This window comes from Thunnus maccoyii, chromosome 4, assembly GCF_910596095.1.
Source record: "Thunnus maccoyii chromosome 4, fThuMac1.1, whole genome shotgun sequence".
NCBI lineage: Eukaryota > Metazoa > Chordata > Actinopteri > Scombriformes > Scombridae > Thunnus > Thunnus maccoyii.
The window spans coordinates 22972496-22996994 of NC_056536.1; the positions used below are offsets into that span (position 1 = coordinate 22972496).

General features: G+C 41.6%; 1 protein-coding gene and 1 long non-coding RNA gene across 5 annotated transcripts in view; both read right to left on the reverse strand.

Moving 5' to 3' along the window:
- The window catches only part of LOC121895088 (cadherin-4-like), a 276647-nt gene that overhangs the window by 202423 nt on the left and 49725 nt on the right, over window positions 1–24499 (reverse strand). The gene's annotated exons all lie outside the window — the stretch shown is intronic.
- LOC121895097 lies at window positions 4176–7052 on the reverse strand. Its single transcript, XR_006095673.1, has 3 exons — window positions 6860–7052; window positions 5934–6038; window positions 4176–4995 (listed from the first exon to the last, which is right to left on the reverse strand). It is a non-coding gene; the product is annotated as an uncharacterized LOC121895097 (long non-coding RNA).

Sequence of the window (24499 nt, forward strand, 5' to 3'; positions counted from 1 at the left end):
TAGAAGAGTGAGATTTTAAGTAGCTGACAAATCAGAAAACAAGTAAAACCAAAGGACATGGGAACAATATACACATAAGTTGATGCTGTCCTCATCAGTTCAACTGCATCAGCTGCCATGCTCAATAAGGAGCAATTTATGTCCACTTTCACATAGGATGCACTTGTATTTTCTTGCTCAAGCCTCCTAACTTCCTTGCTTCTTTATTCTCCAAGTACAATTAAGGGAATTGTAATGTACTTAATGATGGGCCTGATTAATTGCTGGATATGAAGCAGATATGAAGCAGTTACAGATGATGTCCTGTCAGCTAAATAAGCTCACTTCCTGCTTAACTGTGAGCATACATTAATAGAGCAGAACGGGGGTAGAGAAGGAGGTAGGAAAGGATGAGTCTAGACCCTTCACAAAATAATTGTGCTTAATAGATGAGGTATGGTCATGCCACCATACACTTGGGTGGACTTGAGTGTGTGGGCACTTAAAGACAGGCATGTTTAAATAACAGGAAAGGAGCACAGTTGAGAGCAGGTTGGTTGAGTGATACAGTAATAGCTTTGACATTTTTGCAATACCATTTTTAAGTAGCTCTACAAAGTGCAAGGTACAAAGGGGTGAGGAAGTGAGAAGGGAAGAAACTTTAAAGCCTCCCCTTTAATGAAAACTGTTAAGTTATTATAATAAAAATGCTCGGGATAAAAGGAGTTATTGTTAAAATTGTTTTGCCTTTTTTCTCCTCAGCGTAAGATTTACAGTCCTTTCTCTCTAGAGTGACCCACCTCCCTCTCTGTGTCCCTCGGGCAGGTAGAGCTCAGGGAGGGAGGGGAGGTGGCGCTTGGCAGGAACCATGCGGCCATGCTCAGCCCTTCATACTTCATTAGTGTCTCCTGTTTGCTCCCTACCTTTTTTTTCTACATCCCCTCCCATTCCACCGCCATCCCGACCTCATTTATCGCCACAGTCTCCTGTGGAACTTGCTCTCCCTCAGGGATGTCCAACAAAGGAAAAGGTGTTTGTGTGTAAGAGAAAAGGTGTGAGTGTGTGTGTGTCTGTGTGCTAACACCATGCACCTGAGCTACAGAAACACTGCACTGTGTTGAAGTCCATACATTTGGTGTTTCCCAAGTCCCCTTGATCATGTTGTATCTGTTGTATCTCTCTCTTCCTTCAATCTCATGTGCAGTCTACCTTAAGTCAGAGGTATGAAAGGCATGAAGATGCATCCTTCCTAAGCCAGTAAAGCTTGGAATTTCTCATTCAACTACTCCAACCCAAGCACTACACCTCAAAAAGACAATCCCTCTAGGATTTCGCAGTTTCTTTTTTTTTTGATTATTGCAGTCAAAAATACTTATGGATTAAAGCATACTGCATATCACAGAAACATCTATATATTTCAGTACATTTAAAAAAAAATGTATTCTCTGAACACGAGAACCATGGGCCCAAAGTTAAAAAAGAAAATACTGTTCTTGAGATCCATTTATATAAGCCTTTATTAAATAAATGTTCACCTCAACATCAACACTAAGTAAAATCAGTCAATAATGCCATTCAAATAAATCTATTAACATAAAAATATAGTTTCATTTCCAAAGTGCCCTTTTTTATGCTAGTGGTAGATTATGTCCATCTTTGCAACATCAACAACATCAACTTCTAACTAACTGAATGCAAACCTCATTTGGGAACATTTGTGAATTGTTTTGCATGCTTTATGGCAGTAATTTTTGTTGGCAGGTGAGATTTGTTCATCTTACCACAGCATGAAATGTGACAATTGGTCCAAATCACAAGCGGTCTGTTGATTTGGCCATATCAGGCGGAAAAGTTGCAGTAATTGCTAAAACAGTGAAGCTATCGCTCTGATATTATCTGTTTGGTCTGCTGTTAAAAGAAGGAAATGATTGATTATATTTTTAAAAGTGTTCATACGCATTTACTCATAAACATACACATGTATGTAATGTACATTGAAAGAGGAGAAGCATACATATGTACCTGCAAAAGTTGGATACTCTGAACCCACTTAATAAAAGCAGCAGGTGCACTCTCTCTCTCTCTATCTCTCTGTCTATCTCTCTCTCTCTGTCTCTCTCTCTCTCTCACACACACACACACACACACACACACACACACACACACACACAGACCTATATATAAACCAAGAGAAAAATGAATAAGTGGTTTTGGACCCTTTTAGCATCTCTCCACTCCTTCTTTCACTTTAAGTTTCTCATTCTTCGATTTATTTAAAAATAAATCATCATCTTATAATAGTAAAAAAAAAGATAGTTTTCTTTAATTCTTAAATTGCAGAGGGTCTTGGCCTGCTGATATTTCTATTCCACATTTAATTTCCTGGAAAAACAAGCTATTTAGGGTTAATCCAAAAAGGAAATGCATCTCCACAAGGGGCATTATGTATCGATGTATGTGTGGAAATCACATTTACACCAGAAAATTAGGTAGAAATTCACTTGCTATCTCACACTGATTGGATCTAAAGTAACGGTTTTCTTGACCCAACTGAGCTTGAAAAGGCTGATAATTGAATGAATTTACCTACTGCTCTCTCTACACTGGAGACAAAAGGAAGTGTTTTTTCAAAAAAAAAAAAACAGATAACACATGGTCTTCCCATGGCATTTACTATAAATACAAGACATGTCACAATATCTGCTATCTTAGTATGAATTCTTTATACATAAACATTGCTAAAGCCAAAATGTTAAAAAATTCTAGTGGTTTGTACCCACAATGTTTCCAGTTCTTCTAACCATGGGAACCATCTTAAAGACACTAACATTTAAAGAGAAAAGAAAATAATCCCACCACTTGTCCATGTGCCCCAGGAGAAAGTGGTCATGTTGGCCTCTATCATGTCCACACAGTGAAAAACATTTCCCATGGTCCCTCCAGGAAAATTGAACACCTACAATGTAACTACAATGGGAGGACAGCATGGTCAAATGTTTACTTGCCTTGTTAGGTGACTGTCACCAGTGATGCATATTGTGGCCAGGAGCATGAAACGCAAAGAACATACATTGGGTTGCATTTAATAGCTACCTACACTGTGGAATATATGCCAAGGCCTTGTCACTGAGATAGATCTGTGATTACTGTATAAAGAAGACCAAGGAGTCTTTGCCCACAAGAAACAAAAGCAGACACAGAGGGAAGATCAAGGATGAGAGCAATAATGGAGAGGAGCGAGAGAGCTGAGAGGGAGGGACGAACGTGAAGCCGAACAGATTGAAAGTGTCAGCGCCCCACTTTACAGCAGATGGGGATTTCACGATGCACAGTTCTCCTCTCGTTCTCTATTTACTATTCTCCCACTTAGGCTTAGCAAGAAGCAACTCTTTAGTGAGACTGTCATGGCTCTTGTCTAAATACATTCATATTCTGCTGCACAAACAAGTGGAACACAATTCAGTGATATGAATTCGTCAGCAGCAATATAAGGTTACTTGTGTCTATAAGAATAAATAACAGCAAACACACAAGCACAAAACATTCTCTTCAAGCCAAAGAAACCAGAGGCATTACAGTGTAATTGGCTCAATATGCACACACAAACACACATCCCGCTGTCTCCATCCTTAAGGACTGCTGTGGGTTCAGGCGTGGAGCACCCAGCTTGGTAATGAGGGAGAAAACTAATATTTGGAGTGCATTAATATTGTTGATCTGAGGTGGCGCTGAGGCTAAGCACACCAGCCAGCGCTTGTTTGTAAAATGTGCTGCTGTTTGTGTATCGGAAGTGTAGGGAAGATCAGGCGGAGAGCATCACTCAGCCATACGTTGGGCAGCTGAACCTTCCAGATCCGCTTGTATGCACTCAACAGCAATCCATCCTCAACCCTCCATCACTCACACATGCACAGATGCACGTGGTGTCACACAGGCAGACATACATTACAGGCACACAAAAGCACGGGCACATACCCATTTACAGAGTAGGAAAAATAAATTGATCCCTTTTACGTTGGGTCGTTTACACTGTACACCCTAAAAGCTTTACATCTGCTTCTTCTCTCAGTGATGACATGAACTCTCACAGTCAAAGTCACACTCATTCTGTGCTTTCTTTACAGCAAGAACATCTAACAACTCTCTTATTATTATTATTACTTATACATTTTTTATTTGTGAAGAAAAATCCAGGAATTTACATTTACTTTAGATATTAAGAAAATCATGAAAAGATCTATATTGCAAAAATCTGGGTGAAAATGAGATTGTATTTGATCAATATGTGCAGTTTTCACTGTTACTGAACTTTGATGAACCCTGGATAGTCTGCAGCATCGTCAAGTGTTTTTCTATCCACTTTATTTTACCTGAAGCATTTTCTGAGCTCTCCTCTCCATGAGAGGCCCTTCTCTCTGCAAATTGCAGTGCACAGTGTCTTCTTGCAGCAGGAAATTGTACAACAAAAATGCAAAAAACTGAAAATAAAATGTACCTTAAGAAATAAATTTAAATGAGTATTTTTTGGTTAAAATCCATAAAAAAACAAAGGACTTTCTTGTACTCCACTGTAGAGCCATCATTTCACCTCCAAAATCAAATGCATATTCATAGGCAATTTTAGCATACAATAATAAAAATATGATATATATTGGTAATACTGTTTTATCACACTAAGGAATTCTACAGTGAGAATTAAACAAGTCACAGTTACAGATAACAGCAAACATGACATTTCCTATACAATATATCATTGCCATTATCTTAGAATCACAATGATGGTTGACACTCATACATCATCAGCATCAGCATTTCATAGCTTTTCTCTGGTCTGGTCTTGAAAAGCTCTCATGTACAGCAGTTTCCCTGCTGTGACAGGCAACAGAGCAGCGGAGGTGCTAGTACTCTGTAGGGAATTTGGCCCGAGGTCACTTGAAGGAATCCAGAAGGATACATGGAGTGTCCCTTCCATTTATTCCTGGATCCAGCAGTCTGGTTTATAGTGTTATGGTGAATCTGCTGAGCGGAGGGAGGTGAGGAGAAAGGAAAGGAAGGAGAGGGAGGGATATCGTATTTGAAATGTTGAACTGCAGCTATCGCTCCTTTACCTGAAGAGTGATTGTGTGCGACTCAATTCAGAGTCGCACACATAATTTCTAATGAAGCTTTCTCTTCTAACAGAGGACCTGCGAATGACCTGCTAATCCCAGTGTCTCCTTGTCTCAATCACTAGCGTGTCAATGAGCCCAGTGCCAGGTCATGCACACACAGATTTGTCTTGTGCCTGCGCCAAAGCAAAGGTGACAGCACCATAACAAGGATGACTCACCCTTTCAAGCTGGGCATAAAAACATCAGCCATTTGCATTTGCCAGCCCTAGGTTAATTTGTTTTGACTGGAGAAAAAAAAAAAAAGTTCAGAAAAAAAACATAATTGCACCGCCTCTTGTTGTTTTCTCACTGGCTCTTCCCAATCCTTTTTCTCCCACCTACTGTAGGACGTCCACATCCTGGTGGACAGTGTGTGTCTCTATTAATAACTGTTATTTTAGCTCTCTTACCTCACTGGACTGCCTGATTAAAAATGAAATGAAAACTCTAATGAAGCTGGTATCTTTCTGGCCACCAAAATTTCCCTAACGTACTAAGGAGGCCAAATGAGGCCCAGTCCCTAACCTCCTGTAAATCCCCCCACACACACTTTCCATGCCAGAGACTCCAGTACCTCACTATCTCACTAGAGCAATCCTGGCAACCACAGCTTTCATACAGATTGTATCTCAAGCGTAGCAGTGTCAGGCTGCATCAGGGCCTGGTGCAGGTATCAGCACATGTGGCTAACCAGGGAGGCTACAGATTGAGTTACGGCTCTGTCTCATGTGGGCAGAATGAGCGGAAACACATGTGTCCCTATTGCTGATTTAATGAGCATATTAAACACATCAGCACACTTACCATAAAGCGTCTGCACAGACATCTGCATGTTGTTGGAATAAGGAATCCTTTTACGGGATGCAAATGAAACTAATGCATCTCATTCTTTTTTCTGTGAGGAGATCTCTGGGAAAGATGAACACCAGGTTGTTGTTTTGGAAAAGATGTTTTCCTGTTAACACTAAAATGCATGGCAAACAACAGTTTTTTAAACTTACATTTATGGATCTGAAAACACTTGGTTCTATGTGGACATAAGGTTAAAATGTCGAGGAAGAGAGATATTTTCATATCAGCTTACTTTGGAAATGGCCAAAGAAAAGAGACCACAGACACATGCTAATTTCAAGCTAGCAGGGATAGTAATGGTTGTCTGCTGCTCAGTCTGTCCACTACTTTAATCCAGACTGAAATATTTTAACTATTATTAAATTGACTGCGATGAAATTAGTCTTCAGAGGATGAATCCTGATCACTTTGGTGATCCCTGACTTTTCTTCCAGTGCCAACAGCAGGTCAAAGTTTTCACTTACTGCACCTACTAGATTGATCGGTCCAAATGTTGTACAGACATTCATGGTTCCCCAACTATGTATCCTAATCACTTTGGTGATCCTCTGACGTTTTCCTCTAGAGCAAGAGAGAATTTTTGAGCGAAATGTCTCAATAACTCCCTACCTGCATCATCGGGTCAAATATTTAATTTGTCCAATACTTTGGACAGCTGCAATTTGTATTTAGTGGTAATAGCAAGTACAGCCTCAAAAAGCCGCTAACATGGATATAGACTCTTACTCCCACGGTCCTTTAAACAGATTTTAAACAGATTTTAAACAGCTACAAAAGCACAAGTTTATCGATACTTCCAAACAATCTCTGTAAAACTCTAAAACTGCAAACTGAAGTTCCTGTGAGGAACATGCACAAACAAAATGAGTACTACACACCAGGGGCAGCAGACAAAGGGACCAGTTAGCACAATAGCATCTTAGCTAGCAAGCTTCAGTTGGCCCAAATCAATAGTTATTTACTCCCTCCAACTGGCTGGGGACAAAAAAGGAGAAAGAGAGAGAGGGGGAATATGTGTGTGAGTGAAAGAGAGATGCTGAGTAACAAGGCAATCAATTTCTGTTGTAAAAAAAGAACCTAAGTCCAATACTGCAAGGAAATGAGAAAATATCTGAACTAAAAAGCAACTAATAAATGTCAAACCATGTGTTCTTTTATAATCACTCCATCCATCTTGCTCCATATGCTGCATACACTCCATGGTATATGTGAGCAGCCTGGTGGAAACCAATCAAACCTGGTCTCTGGACATGGGTGATGCTGCCCCTTGATAGGCTGCTTTGCAGAAAAAAATGCCAGTTTTATTCTCTAGAGCAAAGAAAGAGTGGGAGGATGAATGGGGAAGAGAGATCATCTAAAGGTGTGTACGTGTGCGTTTCCACATGTGTTTGAGTGTGATTGTATCAGTAGGTATGCTCAAAAACCTGTGTGAAAAAGTGTGTTGGAGAGGTGAAGAGTTGTACAAATGAGGAACTGTATTGGCAAGCCTGGACTCAGAGAGACTGAGATGGCGAGGGCAAGGAGATAAGAGAGCCACAGCAAACAGCAAGTCAGACCAAGTAATGGAAAAAGGAGGGGTTGAAGAGAGAGACTGAGAGAGGTATTGGGTGGATATGAATACCTGGGAAATTCTGTGCGGAAAAGCAGGCTGTCTAGTCCTGACATACAGTCTGGAACAGTTGTGAAGTTTGAGCCAGTGTTGCTCTGTCATGCTCGGCTCAGACAGAGACAGAATGGACAGACATTAGAGGTCACATCCCATCCTACAGCACCAACCCTGTAATTGAATCTAAATTAAAGCCAGTGCTCAAATAATCCATCCCACAGATCATTGCTGAGTATGTTACAACCAAAGTCGGAGTGCTGTCCTGTACAGTACATTAAAACCCTTCATTACCATGAATAAATCGCCTAACAAGATATGAAGTGCCACTCCACATTGGATTCTCCTCTATACAAGGAGAGCCCAATGTACCCTGTGATATGGAGGGAAAGGGAGAAAGGGGGGTGGCAGGAGGCACATAGAGAGAGAAAGAGAGAGAAGCGAGATAGTCCAATCACTGTCAGCGACTATGAATTATACATGAGTTGTAGTTTTAACACTGTCTGCTCACTCCCCCGCTTTGTCACTATTAAATATTCACACCAACATCTTTGTAGGCCATTGTTAATTACTCATCACAACAACAAAAGGTCTCAACTGGAAATTGCCCATGTCAACATCCATTAGTATGTGTATGAAGCCTACAGCTAGCACTATCAGGTCTGATCGGTGGTGGTAAGTCTTCCTTTTCTCAGAGACTGTTGAGTTCTGTGCTACAGTATTCCTAAAGTTTGCCATGGCACACATGATACCTTGGGCAAATCTAGAAAACATTTCTTAGTTCATGTGAATTAATGATGCTATAGTGCAGTAGAACAAGACTCTGCCAAACTGGCGAAGGTAGACCTTGTTTTTGAAGAGTTTTTATGCACACCCTCCTGGCTGACCTAGAACAGAGAAATGGTGAACACATTACAAAAATGGTGTGCTTGGCATGTGTGAGTATACTTTTGGCAGGCCAACATTCAAAAGGTTTTGGAAGATCAGGAGGAAAGGACTGAAAAATGCTGATATGTTGAAGAGTCAAACAGACAACTCCCTCGACCCTACTAAAGATATATTTGGTTTTGAAATATCCACATTAGGAACTTCACCCATACTATGAAATTTAATTTCTTTACTTACATTAATCAGGTTGCAGAGCCTGTTTTTTTCAACAGATATTTAGGTTATTTTACAGAAAATGTAATACTTTTTTGTACTGTTTCTTGTTTCATGTTGTACTTCATTAGCATCAGGTCTTAACTGTTACAGTATGCAATATTCAATCATGTAAATCATGTTTACATCATGTTAAATCAAATATATTAGTCTGGTTCCATACCTCTGAACCACCTCCTGCATCTCTGATGTGTTCAGCAATTCATATAGGTCATAAAGGTACTAATCAGAGCTTAATAGGCAGGATTAAGAAGGTTGATGCCATCTTCCTACCTAGATAGCTAGCTACCCAGCAACATTTATGAAAAACAGCAACAGTATAATGGCGACAAGCATGGATGAGATTGCAGCTGTACTGGTTGTTGTACATCGACTTACAGGAATCGTAACCCTTTAAACCCTAAGGTGTTTTTGCTCATTTTCAATTTCCTGCATTTATAGGCTTATGACATAGTTAATATATGGGTCACCAAGGCACGCCATATATCATTTTTTTCAGGACAGGTCAGGCTATTGAGACATGACATAATTTTGCATGTGAGCAGATTAAACATGCTTTAGAATACTTTTTATGGAGGTGTTTAAGTACAATTTACAATGCAGGCCTACTTAAATACATTTACTTTAACTGCTGATCGGGATGTTCACAATCATAACTTACATTTCACACCAGAATTTCACATCAGACTTTTCACATCCTGATATTTGCTGGAGTCAAACTTCCCTCTGCATTTGGTGTAAAATTGAATACTGTAAATATCTAGACAATATCTCAACCATAGATGTCATAACACTCCCACCCTTGCATGTACACATACTGAAAACATGAACATATAGTTAACAAGCACTCAATATCCTTAACATTGACATAGGTAAAATCTTACTGTGGCTGACCAATTATGTCTGGAAACTTGCTATCTGTCACACAGAAAAGCCATTTCTTTCTTTCTTTCAAATGGGAGACACAACACAACACCGGAGTGCTGACAGACACCCTTTGAAAAACATTGTTTTTTGCCAAGGGAGAGAACAAAGTGAACAGGCAACAAGAGGTTTTGCCCCCAGAAGCTGAAATTTACACACTTTAATCCTGAGCTAAGCGCCAACACACAGGAACCTTGAGCTGTGTGGCCTGGCTAACAAGGCTGCTGGGACATGCTGGAAAGTCACAAGGCAGAAAAAGTAGAAATGCCTCTTAAAAATACAATCTGTATTTTGTCACACTGAGTGCTGCAAGTGTATCCACACATGCAAATTTGGGTCTGCACAAATGTGTGATAATGTTTAATAGTGCCCCAGCGTGATTCCGTTTCTCCAGTCAGCCGCTGACCAAAGCGAAGGAATGTGTGAGTGTGTATGTGTGAGTTGTGGGTGGTGGCGGTGTGGGGTGGGGGTGGGGGATAGATGGTGTAAACACGCCAGCCTACATGGATTGGGCTAATATCCAGTTTGTTCCCTCTCGCCTCAGCTCCACGGTGGCTGCAACGCAATTTCTTCCAATTGACCTCCCTGCCACCGGCACAATCACTCTCCACCGGAGACACAACGGCCCCAGAATACGGAGCAGCCAGCAGCACTAGCCTGACGCTGGAGGAGCCAGCACTGAAAGGAGGTGGAGATTGAACCAACCACGAGGCGGAAATGAGATGAATTAGAGAGCGAGAAGGAGGAGGCACGGGGAGGTGAAAGAGTGAATTTATTCTGTGGTGTAGTGGCAGTGACAAAGCACAAGCATTTAGAGATCAGCTAAGGAGGAAATTAGAAGCATTACAGCCAGCCCTGGTTGTTTCCGAGCTTTCTTTCTGTCTGACTTTTAGTTGTTTTGGTCTGAATGACATTAATGAAACTGTCCAACTATAAGGCAACTGATAAAAAAATCACATTAATGGCCGACCTCAGCTGGAAACTTGTAGGTGAGTGATACTAGCATTATGACATTATAAGAGAGCCGGATTCTGTCTGTATACAAATGTCGATAAGTAAAACTGCAATAATACAAACATGAGGGAATCGCCCAAAGGCCAGGAACTAGATTTATGAGAGCAATAGCCCAGCCAAAGGCTAAAAGGCTTTATAACGGCAAAGGATTTCCAATAAAAGTGAGGTTGGAGCCCTCTAAGAGCAGCACTCTCGAGTAATAGGATTAGTAGAAGTCAAGAGCACGGCCATCTTAACTCTTTATGTTGCAGAAATCGCTGAGAAGAATCTCTGCCACAGCCAATATAGCTGTGCTGATGGTGCAAAAAAAAATCCTCAACCCGCTCCATGACGCTGAGCTCTGGCCCCTTTGAACTCAAACACACACATGAACACGTGTTGTCTGCCATGCCGACGAACAGCATGCGGGAAATGACTGCTGAGTGTGATTTGTAACACTCGTCTGGATCACGTCTGTGTTCAGCAGGGAAGAATTGATGAAGAAGAATTCAAGAGATGTAAAGGGATAGTTAAAAATGAGTAATATGTGGAGTAATGAACTGATGGCTCCCGGCTTATCTCTCATTCTCACTCCATTCAACATAAACTGCTGACTGCACCATGTTCCCCCCAGCTCCCCTCCTCTCTTCCCCCACCTCCACCTCGCCCGTGGCAACTCTCTGGGACCTGTTCTTCTCATTTCTTTAAATGTTAAATGAAATTAGTGCAATGCATCAGTGAGTTCATTTTTCCCACTGAAAATCACTTCGTAATCTGCTCTGCACATGAAAGGAAGGCGCCGGGGCACCTGAAGGTCGGCCACATCTCTGCGCTCACCATGCGCTTCCCTTTTTCAAACAAAGGAGTAAAATCATTGATTTTTTTTTTTTTATCCACCTCCCTGTCCTGTACACCCCCCCCCCCCCACCCCTCTTGCAGACATATTCCTGTGTTCTCTCTCTCTATCCCTCTCCCTCTGTCTCTGTGCTGCTCAGCTGAATTTGTAAGAGGCAGTGTGTTTGGCTCTCCGTTAAATTTAGTGAGCCAGCAGATGAGCAGGGCATCCTCACTGTGCCAGTGTTTATGTGAATGTCTGTGGAAGCATGTTGGCACGTGTGCATGTATTTGAGTATGTGTGCGTATATACAGTATGTTTTCACACACGTGCCTACATACACACGAAGCACGCTGCTGTTTTCCTCTCTCTCTCTTGTGAGTATGCTTAGGTGCAGCCTGCTTCTTTACTTCTAATGCCTTGTAGGCTCATTTCTGCACCTTTTCCTATTCTTCCAAATGGCTTGATGGGTCTTCCAGTTCCAATATCTGGCTGTCTAAATCACCACCGCCAGAATCCTCATGTACCACTGCAAAAAAAAGGAGCACCCCTTTGCGTTCTGGGAGCATTCACAAGGCCGATGGCTCTCTTCTTCTCTCCCCCACAGAGACAAAAAACTCTGCTGCAGAAGTGGTAACCACCGCTGGGATTTCAGCAGCAGGAGGATAGAGCAGAGGAGAGCAATGAGTGATGGAATTGCGCAGAGATTTAATTCACCTCTAAGGAGATGGCAGCTTAATGTATATAAATGCACTATATGGAGAAGGATGGGAGGAGAAAGGCAGCTGCTGCCTGGGTGATCATGGCTATCTCAAAGCTAAGCAGTAAAGACATAATACAAGATAATTCAATATATTACTACCCTAGTATAAATGTACACCCCCTAAGCTAAAGATGGCACACTCCGGCTGTTTGTTTGCTGCTGCTGCTGCTGCTGCTGCTGCTTCTGCTGCGGGGGTCGTAAGGAGCTGATTTCTTTTGACAGGAACAGATAAGCAGATGAAAATAAAACCATTAATTTTTTGCTTTGATAGACTAATTGTTTAAAAAGTCAAAACAAATAGCTTTGCTGAGCATATACCATTTGTAGTATAAGCTTTACACCCAGAGTCTTTTTAGATTCAAAGGTGTACGTTCTCTTTGTGTGTGTGTTTGATGGACAAAATAGCAAAGGTCTGTTAACAGTGAGCTTTCTTCTGTGGAGTAGATCAGTAGTGATGGCACTCAGGCAGGGGGGGTGGTTGCTCTTTTGCTCACTGCTCCCAGTCAGTGTGCCATATGATGCCCAGACAGAGCCCACCGCCAACAGGCTATGTCTTTCCTGACCACCTACTGTCCTCACATCCCTATTGGCTTCCCTCCCTCTCCTCATGAGGCTTACGTCTACAAAGTTTGGTTTCATCCACATCATGCAGACAGCTAGCCACTGTCCCCAGCTATGGGCTCCAGAGTGTCAGATCTGGGGCATGCTATGACACTCGGGGCTGGCTTTCATTCCACGCTCACACACTGACACTTTGTTCACTGTCACACTCCGCCAGGACGTGCTAAGAAAACAAAACTTAGACTGTCCACTCACTGCTCGCCCAATGTGCAAACAGACACACATATGCAGGCACAAATAGATACATTCTCACACATGCAAATGCACACACATTCCCCTCCTTCTCTAAACTACTCAGCTGGAAGAATATTGTGTCAGCTATTGCTCGGTGGGAGAGGGGAGCAAAAAGATAGACAGAGACAGAAAGAGAGAAAATAAGCTCCGATAAAGAATATGTAGGAGAGAACTCATGAGGAAGGCAGCATGAAAGATGCACAGCGACATGAAGGAATATAAAGAAAAAGAATAGAGTGAGAGCTTGGAAATAGACAGAGACAGAGCGACATACAAGGGGAAAAGAAGAAAAGGAAAGATGGACAAAAAAAAAAAGCAATGCATCAGTCTTTGCTGGTCCATTTGGCATTCTTCTCGCTGTCCTGTCTGTCTTGTCCAGCTACTCAACTGTGAAGCTCAGCTATTCAAAAGCCTCTCACATAAGACTTTCGCATCGGGCTCCAACGTTTTCTTCCCCTTCCTCCTACTTCATCTTACTCTCTCTGTCTCTCCGTCTCTTAACCCCCTACTGCCACCTCAGCTCCTCGGTGTGTGACTGTCCAACAACACTTTTGGCACAGGGGGAAAGGTTCTGCAAGTGGGAGGGCTTTTCACATTTACCTCCTCCTCCTTTCTTCACCACTTCACCTTAGTAAAGGAAGAGTTTACAAAGACAGATAAATTTGTATGTAATGGAATATATGCAAAAACATGTACTGCTATTGACTTCACTAAGTGCTAATCGTGCATAAACATATGATATTCCTGTCCAGCCATTATATCTCGGTTCTACTATAACCCCCCATCCAACAACATCTCATGAAGTAGGGAAAGAACACTCCTGCGTTATAAAAGCATGGGGTGAGTTTAATAAACAATGCTAATGAGGAACTAATTAAAAGCTTTCCGATCAAAACAAGCCAGTAATTGGAGCAGCACCTGGAGCAGAGATGGATAATGAGCACACTACAATCACTGGCAGACAGGCAAACCCATGGAGGCCTAAGTAGATCAATTCCCTTAGTATTAATGACCACTCTCTTTTCTCAGCCTTCGTTCCCCCGATGTCTCTCTCTCTGCTCCAACTCTTTCAATATGTCAGAGCATAGAGAAGATGAGTGAGGGTTGACATGAAGTCTAGAAAGGAGCTCTTGAGGAAATACTGTAGCTTGAGTGTTGACAGAAACATCAAACATGCGTCTTATGCCAATGCCACTCACTCAATGTCTCTCTCTCTCTCACATACACACACGCACACACTTCCGCTATCTATTGATTCTAATCTGCTTTTCTTCTTCTCTAGTGGGTTCACTGGTCTCAGATTTTCTCTCTGAATGGCAATTAGCTGTGTGGAGGGAACCTCTCTTGAGTGACTCTATGGTGACAGAATGGTCTTCACTTTCTGACCACATTGACAGGTACAGGTATGTGTCCGTGACTAGTTTCCCTTTCTGGAAAATCACGGCTGACAGGGTCACTACCACAGAGACTGGGGGAGTCACCACATCTATACCACTCTGGGATATAACCACCGCATACCTCGTGCTGTATCCTAGGCCAGCTTGCAATAAAAAAAAGAGAGAGAGAGAGTGTAGGAATGGCAGGTGAGAGCAGGGAGGGAGGGATGAAAGACTGGGAATGATTTGAGTGTGAAATTCCACTGATAGAAAAAGAAGCCCAGAGGCCAGTTAGATCAGACAGGAAGACAGGAGATGGTGATGAAAAGAAGAAAGGAGCAAGACGGGAAGACAAAAGAGCAAGGAAGCGATCAGAATGCGGTTGGACACACGAATATGATGAATGGCCAGAAAGAATAAGGCAGGGCATGCGGGATATGCAGAGATGGATCCAGCGACGGGCAAGAGAGATAAATAGATGGATAGATAGCGATGCCCTCTCGGCATTTTTCTTCCTTTTGATCCTCAGCTTGCAACTAAAAGGATTATCAGTTTCTCAGAAACGCCTCAGTCAACAGGGAACAGTCAGCATCATCTGTTTCCTCTTGTCTGTCTTTGCTCTCAAACAACCTGACAGAAAGCTTTGGAATGTGTGTTATTGTAAATCTCTGTATGACTGGACAGCGGTGTATTACATAAAAAACGTGTCCATCTTCTTCCCATCAAATGAAAGGGTTGACTCTTAAGTGGATCCGTACTGGTATATATTTAATACTTCCCAAGCCACCAGTATTACTGGTATCCTTGATGTATTTTATTCAGTTAGTCATGACCTATGCATTGCAGCACATAAACACACAAAGCTTGTAGAGTTTATTGCTCCATCCTCCTTGCACTCCTCACCCTGGGTGTGTGAACTGTTTAACCAGGTAGGCAGATCAAAAAAGCACCTGCTGAGGGCTATAACTGCAGCCAATACACATTACACATTTATTCTGCCATATTTTTTAGCTGAAATATTAACTGAAGCGAGAAAAAACACCAGATAAAAAAAACAAGGTCAGAGCAATACTTGAGCACATCTTCAGTGTGTTTTTATTTAACAATTGTTTAAAAGGTTTAAAAGGCTTTATTATTGATGAGATAATCAATACTACACAATTAATGCATTTATTATGATATAATTTCAAAGAGAGCTTCATAATTTTCTCTTTTGTTCCAACTATGCAGCCAGAGAGGATGAGTGGCATGCAAATTACCCAGCTAATACAGAGACCTTCTGTAGCTTGATGAGTTTCACTGATGAGGCCCAAATGATAGGATCATGTGGTGAGGCATTTGAAACTGCACGATACCTAAATGCTATGCTAATTGAATGGACGTAAGCTTCCATTTAAATGAAAGATGTAGATAAAAAAAAATATACACACACACAATTTTCTATATATATCGTTTTTTTTTTTGTCAAGAGCTGAATAAAATGTTCCGGGCATCAGAGCCTCTCCGACAGAATAACCTCTTGATAGAGGGAAAATGTTGAATTGTGGGAACTCTGTGCCTGCAGCTGATACTACAACCCAATCTCTCTTCAACAGAAAAGGGTGTGAAGGGACAAGGTCACATTCAGCCTTCCATTTGAATGTCACACACCCAAAATGCAAAAATAAATCATTTAGTGGATTTTGTTAAACCAGTGCAGACAAACCTAAGCCAGTTATACTCGCCCGAGTGGTCAGGTACTAAGTACTGTATTAATATTGTATAGGGCAGACTGCAATGACAGGTCTTGAGGGTGATGAACTTTAACAAAGCTCAAATTCTTTATGAACAGGCATGCAAATGGACAATGGATTAGCATCAGTCCATGTTAACACTAACAGTGATACTATTGCCATGTCTGTGTTAGAGCTGTAAAGCAAATAGGGCAAATGATTTATTCTGAGCTTGTTACACAGTGGGTCATAGAGAACACTCTCACTCGAACATACTCAACACAGATTTAAATTAAACAAAGAGCTTTCACTGTGTCCTTCCATAAAGCATCCATTGAAATATGTAGATGCATTAACAAGGTAGGAATGTATTTTACAAACAAGCTGTGACAGATGTTCATTTGAGCTTCTGTGTGGGCAGCTAGTTTCTTTTTTTTTTTTTACTGTTGTGTATTTTTTAGCAAGATAGATTAAAGCTACACATTTTAGCAGAATGGTTGATATAGAGGTATAAACAGATACACAAATATATATGCAAATGTAGAAACGCAATTCTACAATGTATACAAATGCAGTCTTAACAAATTGAGACCATGCAAACTGTAAGTTCCCACTATGTACCTTATTTCTTGATAATTGTGGCGATTAAGATTTTATCACCATCATTTTCTTTTCTTCTATTCTCCCCCAAACACCATAGCAGATAGATAATCGTTCATTATTTGTAATAGGCTCTAATGGTCTCTGTGTTTCACATACTGTATATTGGTGACCTGGATTCATGTTTGCAGCTGTTAACGGTTTCCAAAATGTGTGTGAAGCTTCAGCCGCTGCAGGACAAAGTGGCAGACTTTGGCAAGCACCTCGGATCACACTACATGTATCTACCTCCTCTCTCGCCTCCTCTCATCTCCTGTCCTCTCTTTTCCACTTTTCTCCTCTTCTCTGAGGAAGGGGGAGGAAAAGACAGATAAGGCTGCTTCCTCAGAAATTACCTATCACAGCTTGGCAATGTGTTCACCAGTTCTGTCTGGGAAATGCTGAATTTGTCAATCCAGTTCAACTGAAAAGAATGTGTGAGCTCAATTTTAGCTGTCGTTTTAAATGAGTCAAGTACTGTAGGTGTATGGATATCGGAGCGCACGCTGCATACCTAAAATGGGAAACAAATCATGTTCTGCAGCTTTTGTTCACTTTTTTTTTGAACACCAAGATTAACCTGAAGTGAAAACCTTCACAACCTACGATCAGAGGACACTCATCACCGGCGGCGAAGCATACAGGTAAGATTGCTCCATGGGGCTGTATGGCAGTCTCCCTCAGCTACACACTACAGTACAGTAGATTTATAACTACTAAGTTTTCTGCAGTTGTGCTATGAAAGGCAATCATAAATTATAATAAAACAGCATGGCAAGCCCCGCCACACTGTTATTACCAAATCTGCAGTTATAAAGCACAGAAGTAATTGTGGTTAATGTGTATTTATTACAGAGTGCAGAGGGTTTGCTCATTTATTATCTCTCTGTAAGAGAGGTACGTTTCAGCTGGAGTTGTGAAGGATGTATCCCAATTATCTACAGATCCTCCACTAGAATCATGGACCATCATCAGCTACTACTCCTTTAACCCCAACTACAGATGATGAATGGCTCTGTCTCAGTATCCAACCAATATTTTTTTCATGTGAACCTTGGGCCTTTAGGGACCTCTCATTCACAAAGGCAATTTCCATGATGTTCAGAGGCTGTAGTCACTCTCCTATCCAGCGTAGCCCTTTCTTTGGTTGACTAAGTGTTTATAAGAAACGTCTGCCAGCTCTACTCCAACTCTGTGTATGCCTGGGAGAGATGTAGCGCTGCTGTGTTGCGTTGATGTTTTATGCTCTATCTGGGACGCATCTCTTCGTAACATGCCACAGCCTAACTGGATCACAGATGAAGTGATGTGATTGGAACAGATGGTTCTAGGTTCACTCAGGCATCCTGTAAAGGCCCAAAATAGACTTGAAAGGACAAAAATGCCAAAGGTGACAATTGCTGAGGTGTGAACTGTCACACTGGAAATGCCCATATAAGTCGTTGAAGGTGGCATATCTTCGAACATTTCACAAGTCGTCTCACAACAGTGGGACACATGATCATACCATTGACTGTAAAAACCAAAAACACAGATTTCTGAAGAGGTAGTTGAAGCCTGAGGTTTGGGTTTACCACTTGCTGCCATCTTGTGAGTTGCTAGAGCCAGAAAATCCAAATGTGAGCAATGTTGTGGAGTGTTAGTGGAGCTGTGGTATGGGGACAAGCAGTTTAAAACTCCCCGCCAGACATGTTTTTCAAAGACAGAAGAATACAGTTTTAAATAATAATCTATCCGAATAATAAGACAAATGTTATGAACATGTAAAAAGTTTACCTGCTGGTCACAAGATGATTCCTACGTCATTGGAAAGTCAATTCTAAATGTATGTGCACTGAAGGTTTCATGGTTCCAAATTGTCACAAAATCATGCCCATATGTACACGCTTTAAACTCAGATTTAAGGTGAGCACGGAAAAGCTTTCCTTCTTCAGCAGATGAATTTTTGAAAACAGCCTTCTAGTGTCAAACATCCAAGTGAAGTAGCTAATAATAAGAAAAACACATTTTTGAGATAATGGGAAAATAGCGCAATCACTATAACTGACATAAACTCTATCAACTTGGATTCACTTCCATACAGTAGAGAAATCTACCATTGGCCTCAACACTCAACTGTCACTAGTTACTTTTCAGGACACACACATCAAGCTCCACTGAGATTATTCTGATTCTCTCTGTTTATACCACTCTGGTCTTTAGCGAGTCCAGGCTAGTAGGAAGCAATCACTAATTCTCTCTCATCAAATACTGATGAAAACCTCTACTCTGATCAACAAGGCTGACTGAAAGTTGAGTCGGCAACGTTCCTGGTAATTCAGACAGGACATGAAAACTTGCTTCAGAGCAGAGTGGACAGAGTGACTAATGTAACATCTGGTACTACAGGGCTGATTGTGACACCTGGGAAAAAAGGGCTATGCTGTACACGTTGCCCCTCTCCAATCAGGAAGACATTCCTCTCATCACAAGAGTGAAATACAATTCTCCATTATTACCCGCCAGCATCCTAAATGTCAGGCCTGATTTGTAAATGATATGCTACAGCTAATTACACTGATATTTCCAAGAGCAAAACAAACCTCTCTCCTTCCCTCTCTGTGTTTCCTCTCCCTCTAAGAAATCTCATTTTCTTCTTTTTATATCTAAGATTTTACTGCCTTTTGGGGGAAAAGATCATTTCTTATTAGCACGAAGAGCATTTAAATTAACATTTAAGAACTCTTTTTGAACAGGTGTCCTTTCACATCCAAGTGTACCAATGTCCTGAAGGTTAAAACACCCATCTATCAGAATCAGAGTAACTCAAACCCCCAGTACAACTAGGAAAATCTATGTAGTGGAAACTGATGAGTAAAACACCCTACTCCCAAAAGAACCTGAGAAAAGCAACTTCAACTGCTCTAATGGAGCTGCCAAATGCTCACCTACTGTACACATTACAACACAGCAGCAGCAAAGGGAAACTCTCAGTTGTACAGTAAGTCCCTGAAGGTGCGCAATCCTCCCTCCATGCAATTTTTTTCACAATGTGGATAAGCTTAACATTCAAAAACAAATCCAAAATATTGTTCTGTGTTTGATTTGTATTGTACTTTCAAGTCCTTCCAGTGTGATGGATGTGTTAAAACTTTGGCCGCATCCATTACCCTCCAGTGTCACAGCCATTGTGACACTGGCTGTGTGGAGGATGTGCAATTGTGATATATGAGTGTGCAACGGGGGGTTAAGACAGCCTTTGAGCTATGTCAAATAAGTCTCAGTGTCTAACATTACTTTTTTTTCCCCAATGGCCCACTTGGCCAGTAGATGAGAGTTTTATTGCCCCCTTGTATGTTTTCACTGGCCCAGCAGCCAAAAAATGAAAATAACAATTTTTTCCATAATTTTGGTGATTTATTCATTGGATACATAATACATGCATAAGTGAAGTTCCCTTTAGATTTGGTTGTTTTCCTTTACTTATGGATATGTAATGTTGATATTTTACACAAAATATGCAAAATTAGGCACATATTGGATCAGTAAATGAATGACGCATAAATGTAGGTTTTTCCATTTTGTGTTTAAAGCCAGAGAGTATGGAATACATAAGAAGAAGAGAACAGACTTCATGATGATAACACTTCAGCCAGTATGGGTGACCTTGATAATAACCTCTTGTGTCAAGAACTGAGACGGTGCTGGCAGATCTGCAGAAATGTGCTTGTTAAGATAGAACAGAGAGAGGAAGAACATCATGGCGTTTGTTTTGCTTCAGTCTGCATCCGCGAGCCACCTGTCCACTGCAGACATGGGGTTGAACTCTAATAAATGAATGAAAAGGAGAAATGGAGAGGAGGAAAACGAAACATAAACTAAAAGCATCTATCTCCACAGTAAATCATCTGTTGAGTGTTTGATTGCTTATTTATTTGTGCTTTAGAACGTAACTAATGTGAAACATATCGGAAAATAACGTTTTATTTCTCTCATTCACTCTTTGTTCTCGCTACCGCCGTTCGCTCTCCTCGCTCGACCAACACTGTTCTCTCTCTCTCTCGCTCGCTTGTGCTCTCAGCTTGCTCGCACTCTCTCTCTCTCTCTCTGCTTTTCTCTCATCTTTTTTTAAATGAGTCGGGAAGATGACAGCAAAGCCTAACTTCACATTTAATGTTATCAAACGAAGAGAAATGTCCTCCCCTCATCCTAAATTATATACCCATGACTCTGATTGGCTATTTGCCCTGCATAAACTTTTACTGGCCCCGGGTCATTGGTTATGTCGGACCTTGAGACTTCTGGCTCCAATAGGTAACATTTACCCTGAGGGTCAAAGAATAGGTCACGCTAAGGCATCTCATGGGGGATAAAAGATCGTTTCAACATCTTAACCCACTGGGTATTACTATCATCATTAGAGATGTTTTTCACAACATAGCCTTGGGATAGAATAAATGAGCCTTTAGACAGAATAAATGACTGATCTGAAGGAGGTCTTGCTTTACCACTGTAAGGGCAGAACTCCATGAGTCCCTGGCCTCCATTAGGAGAGACAATGTGATTCTCTTTCGTGGCCTCCCCATGGCCCTTTCTCAGTGTGTGAAGAGTTGAGTCTTCAGCTGCAGCCACCAGAGAGACACACAGACAGCCACACTGACTTCAGCTACTACCATTCAGACATAAAGACTGAGTGAAAAGGCTGGCACATTTGAAAGACGCTGTGTCTGGAGAGAGAACGTATTAGGGCTCCAGACGGTCTGAAAGAGGAGTGTGGGCTAGTTCGTCCTGATCTGAGAACCCCGACAAAGAGCCAGCATGCGCAGGGCAGACTCAGGCATCCCATTAGCCTTTGAGTCTAAATGTCAGTGTCTCCACTGGCCTAGTTCAGCAGGCTATTCCCCTCGCCCCCCTGAGACCCACAGAGCAAAAATACAAATAGAAGCTGGAAAAATAAGTCAAATGTCATATGAAACTATTACAATAAAGTACAATCGCTGTCTCATTTAAGCCTACTGCCCATCATGCAAATGTGTAATCCTTGAGACAACACAGGTTGTTTAATGAGTTGTAAAAAAAATGGTCAATGTCAAGATTTCACTAAAGATGGAAGAAAGTTGCCATATATGAGATAAAGGTATATTATAGATATAGGTATATTTTGTATGTTACATAACACAGACTGTGTTATTGTACGTGTGTGTGTGTGTGTGTGTGTGTGTTTGTGTGTGTACTGTGTTCATCTTGGTTGCTTTAGCCTCAGGCTCTGCCCTGAGAATGGACCTTGATGCCTGAGTGCTTTGTGTGACATTTCCTGGTAAAGGCCATTGTAAACAAAAGCAACTCCACAAGGAGTAACAACACAAATTCTCTACCTTCCTCAGTGAAATCATAACCTCATCCAAATCTCTCCTTCATAGATCTCTTTTTATAGCACAAGAAAACCTCTTCCTCCTTCTTGCCAATTTTCCAGACTAAAGATTTGAGCGGACTGTGGATTCTCAGTCTTCTATTACTTTTCCTGTAAGCTCTTCTCTCAGTACTATTAACTGGTGAATGGCTGTCCAGACGTTATGCATACTTGAGGTTAAATAGACCGCTTGAGGGGGAAATATCTTTTTACTTAGCTTTAAGCAAACCTCCGCAAAGCAAGCTATTTAAGAAAGATCCCACAGTTGGTCTATTAAGGAACCATAATGATGGAAACAAATGGACACTGAGGAGGACAGTTTGTGAGCCAGCACACAACTGCGGACCAATTTATACACTCTAAACATGGCAACAGAAGCTAACTGGTGCCTAAAGACTTGCACAGCATGCGACTGGCATGCAAAGCACTTGCTCTCTTTCTCTCTGTCTCTGCACTAATTGCGTGCGTGCTGTTTTAGCAGGCATAAGTATACTCCAGCCAATTTGCTGGACAATAGAATCACATTAATGACATCTACATTGTACTCCCTGCCCCAATCCATACCCTGCTCCCTTTCACAGTGACACACTCTCTCTTTGCATCATTACTAGTAGCATACACTGTGAACAACAATTGTTTAAATTTGAATGCCCCAGCTATCTTCCAGTTTTGTATTTATTACCTTAAATGCTCTTGACCTCTTCTCCCCTTTTCTTCATCTCTCTCTCATGCATACATTGATACATTACACACAGTACCTACCGATTCTGCTAGAGTGCAAGAAAAGGTAGAAGAAAATAATGACTAGTGTTGGCTTGTGTTTTTGCCATGGCAACATATCACTCGCTGGGTTTCCATCCACATTCAGAAAGGGCAAAAACAGTTGGCGTCAGCTTCCATCCTCATGTTCAGAGACCATCCGTTGCATTCCATCTTATCTCATCCTATCCCAAACAGCAATTAGCTAACCCAAGCCACTATGGTCTAAATCACATCCAGCATCTCACTCTGGCCTTGGTTCACCAACCCATTACACACATTCCACGCAACTAGCCTCCTTTTTATGACACACACCCCATCCCCTCTCCCCTTGCGGTCACACCACTCTCACACACTCCCATTGCCTGAGTTGGAGGCTAACCTATTCACCGTAGAATGTGCTCTGCAGTGCAGTGTAAAGGTTAAACATTACCGAAGGGAGTCTGGGTTTTAGAACAACTGGCGATCTTCCATTAAGTCGCCAGTGTGGTCACAGTGGTTTTAGCTTTAGCACAATTGATAGTAACATCTCCTCTCCCTTTCAGCAGCAGTGGGACACAGTTGCTGTACACACAGCCATAGGGAGGCTGAGTGTGGCGTGGGATGCAATTTTTTAAAGATAGAAGTCTGCAAAGAAATATCACTTGTGTGTAATCCATTTTTGGAAAAACACATTACAATTTCACTGAGATGCCTTCTAGCTGTTGTTGTTTGGAAATTAGATTAAGCTGCTGTTAGCAACTTTAAATAGACTGCATGATTCAAATTAAATACAGAAATACATACATGGAAATTAAATAACAACACTCTTAAGCTCAATTACCCCTGGTAGAACTCAATGGGATGTGGAAAAACAACCACAACCACTCGCGCACACACAAACACACACAAGAGACAGAGGCAGAGAGAGAGAAAAAGAGAGACAAAGGACAAACTGAGACACATTGAGACTGATAAAAAATGCAGGAAGCTGGTTTAGCAGTGACTGCGATGTCGCCAGGGAATTCACACAATTGTTGACTTCCATGTAGAGAGAGACAATGAGTTCAGCTTCATTGACTTCTACAGAGGCAGTGAAGCACAGTAATTACCATGGCTCAGACAGAGGAGGCGCTACCACCACAAACACTCAGCACTGTGACAGCTCGGAAACAAACACGCGCACACACACACATACACACAAACGGGCTGACACACACGTTAACCTTAACTACATTTTTAACTAATGCACACTGGCGCACAGAGACAATATACAGTAACAAGGCAGAGATTATTCTTCAGCCCAAGAAGCAGAAGAAGAGTAGAAGTAGTTGCAGTTGCAAGTGATAGAGGTGGATAAACAATATCACAGCGGTAGGAATGTGCTACAGGATAGGAACACATAGACCAAGAAGTATGAAAAAATGAGGAATGAGAATCCCCAAACAATCTAATCTGTCCTTGAGTGCCCTCCTACTGCAGCATTGTTCTGTCAGAGCCAGATAAGTTGGGAGGCGCTGCAGTGAGTGA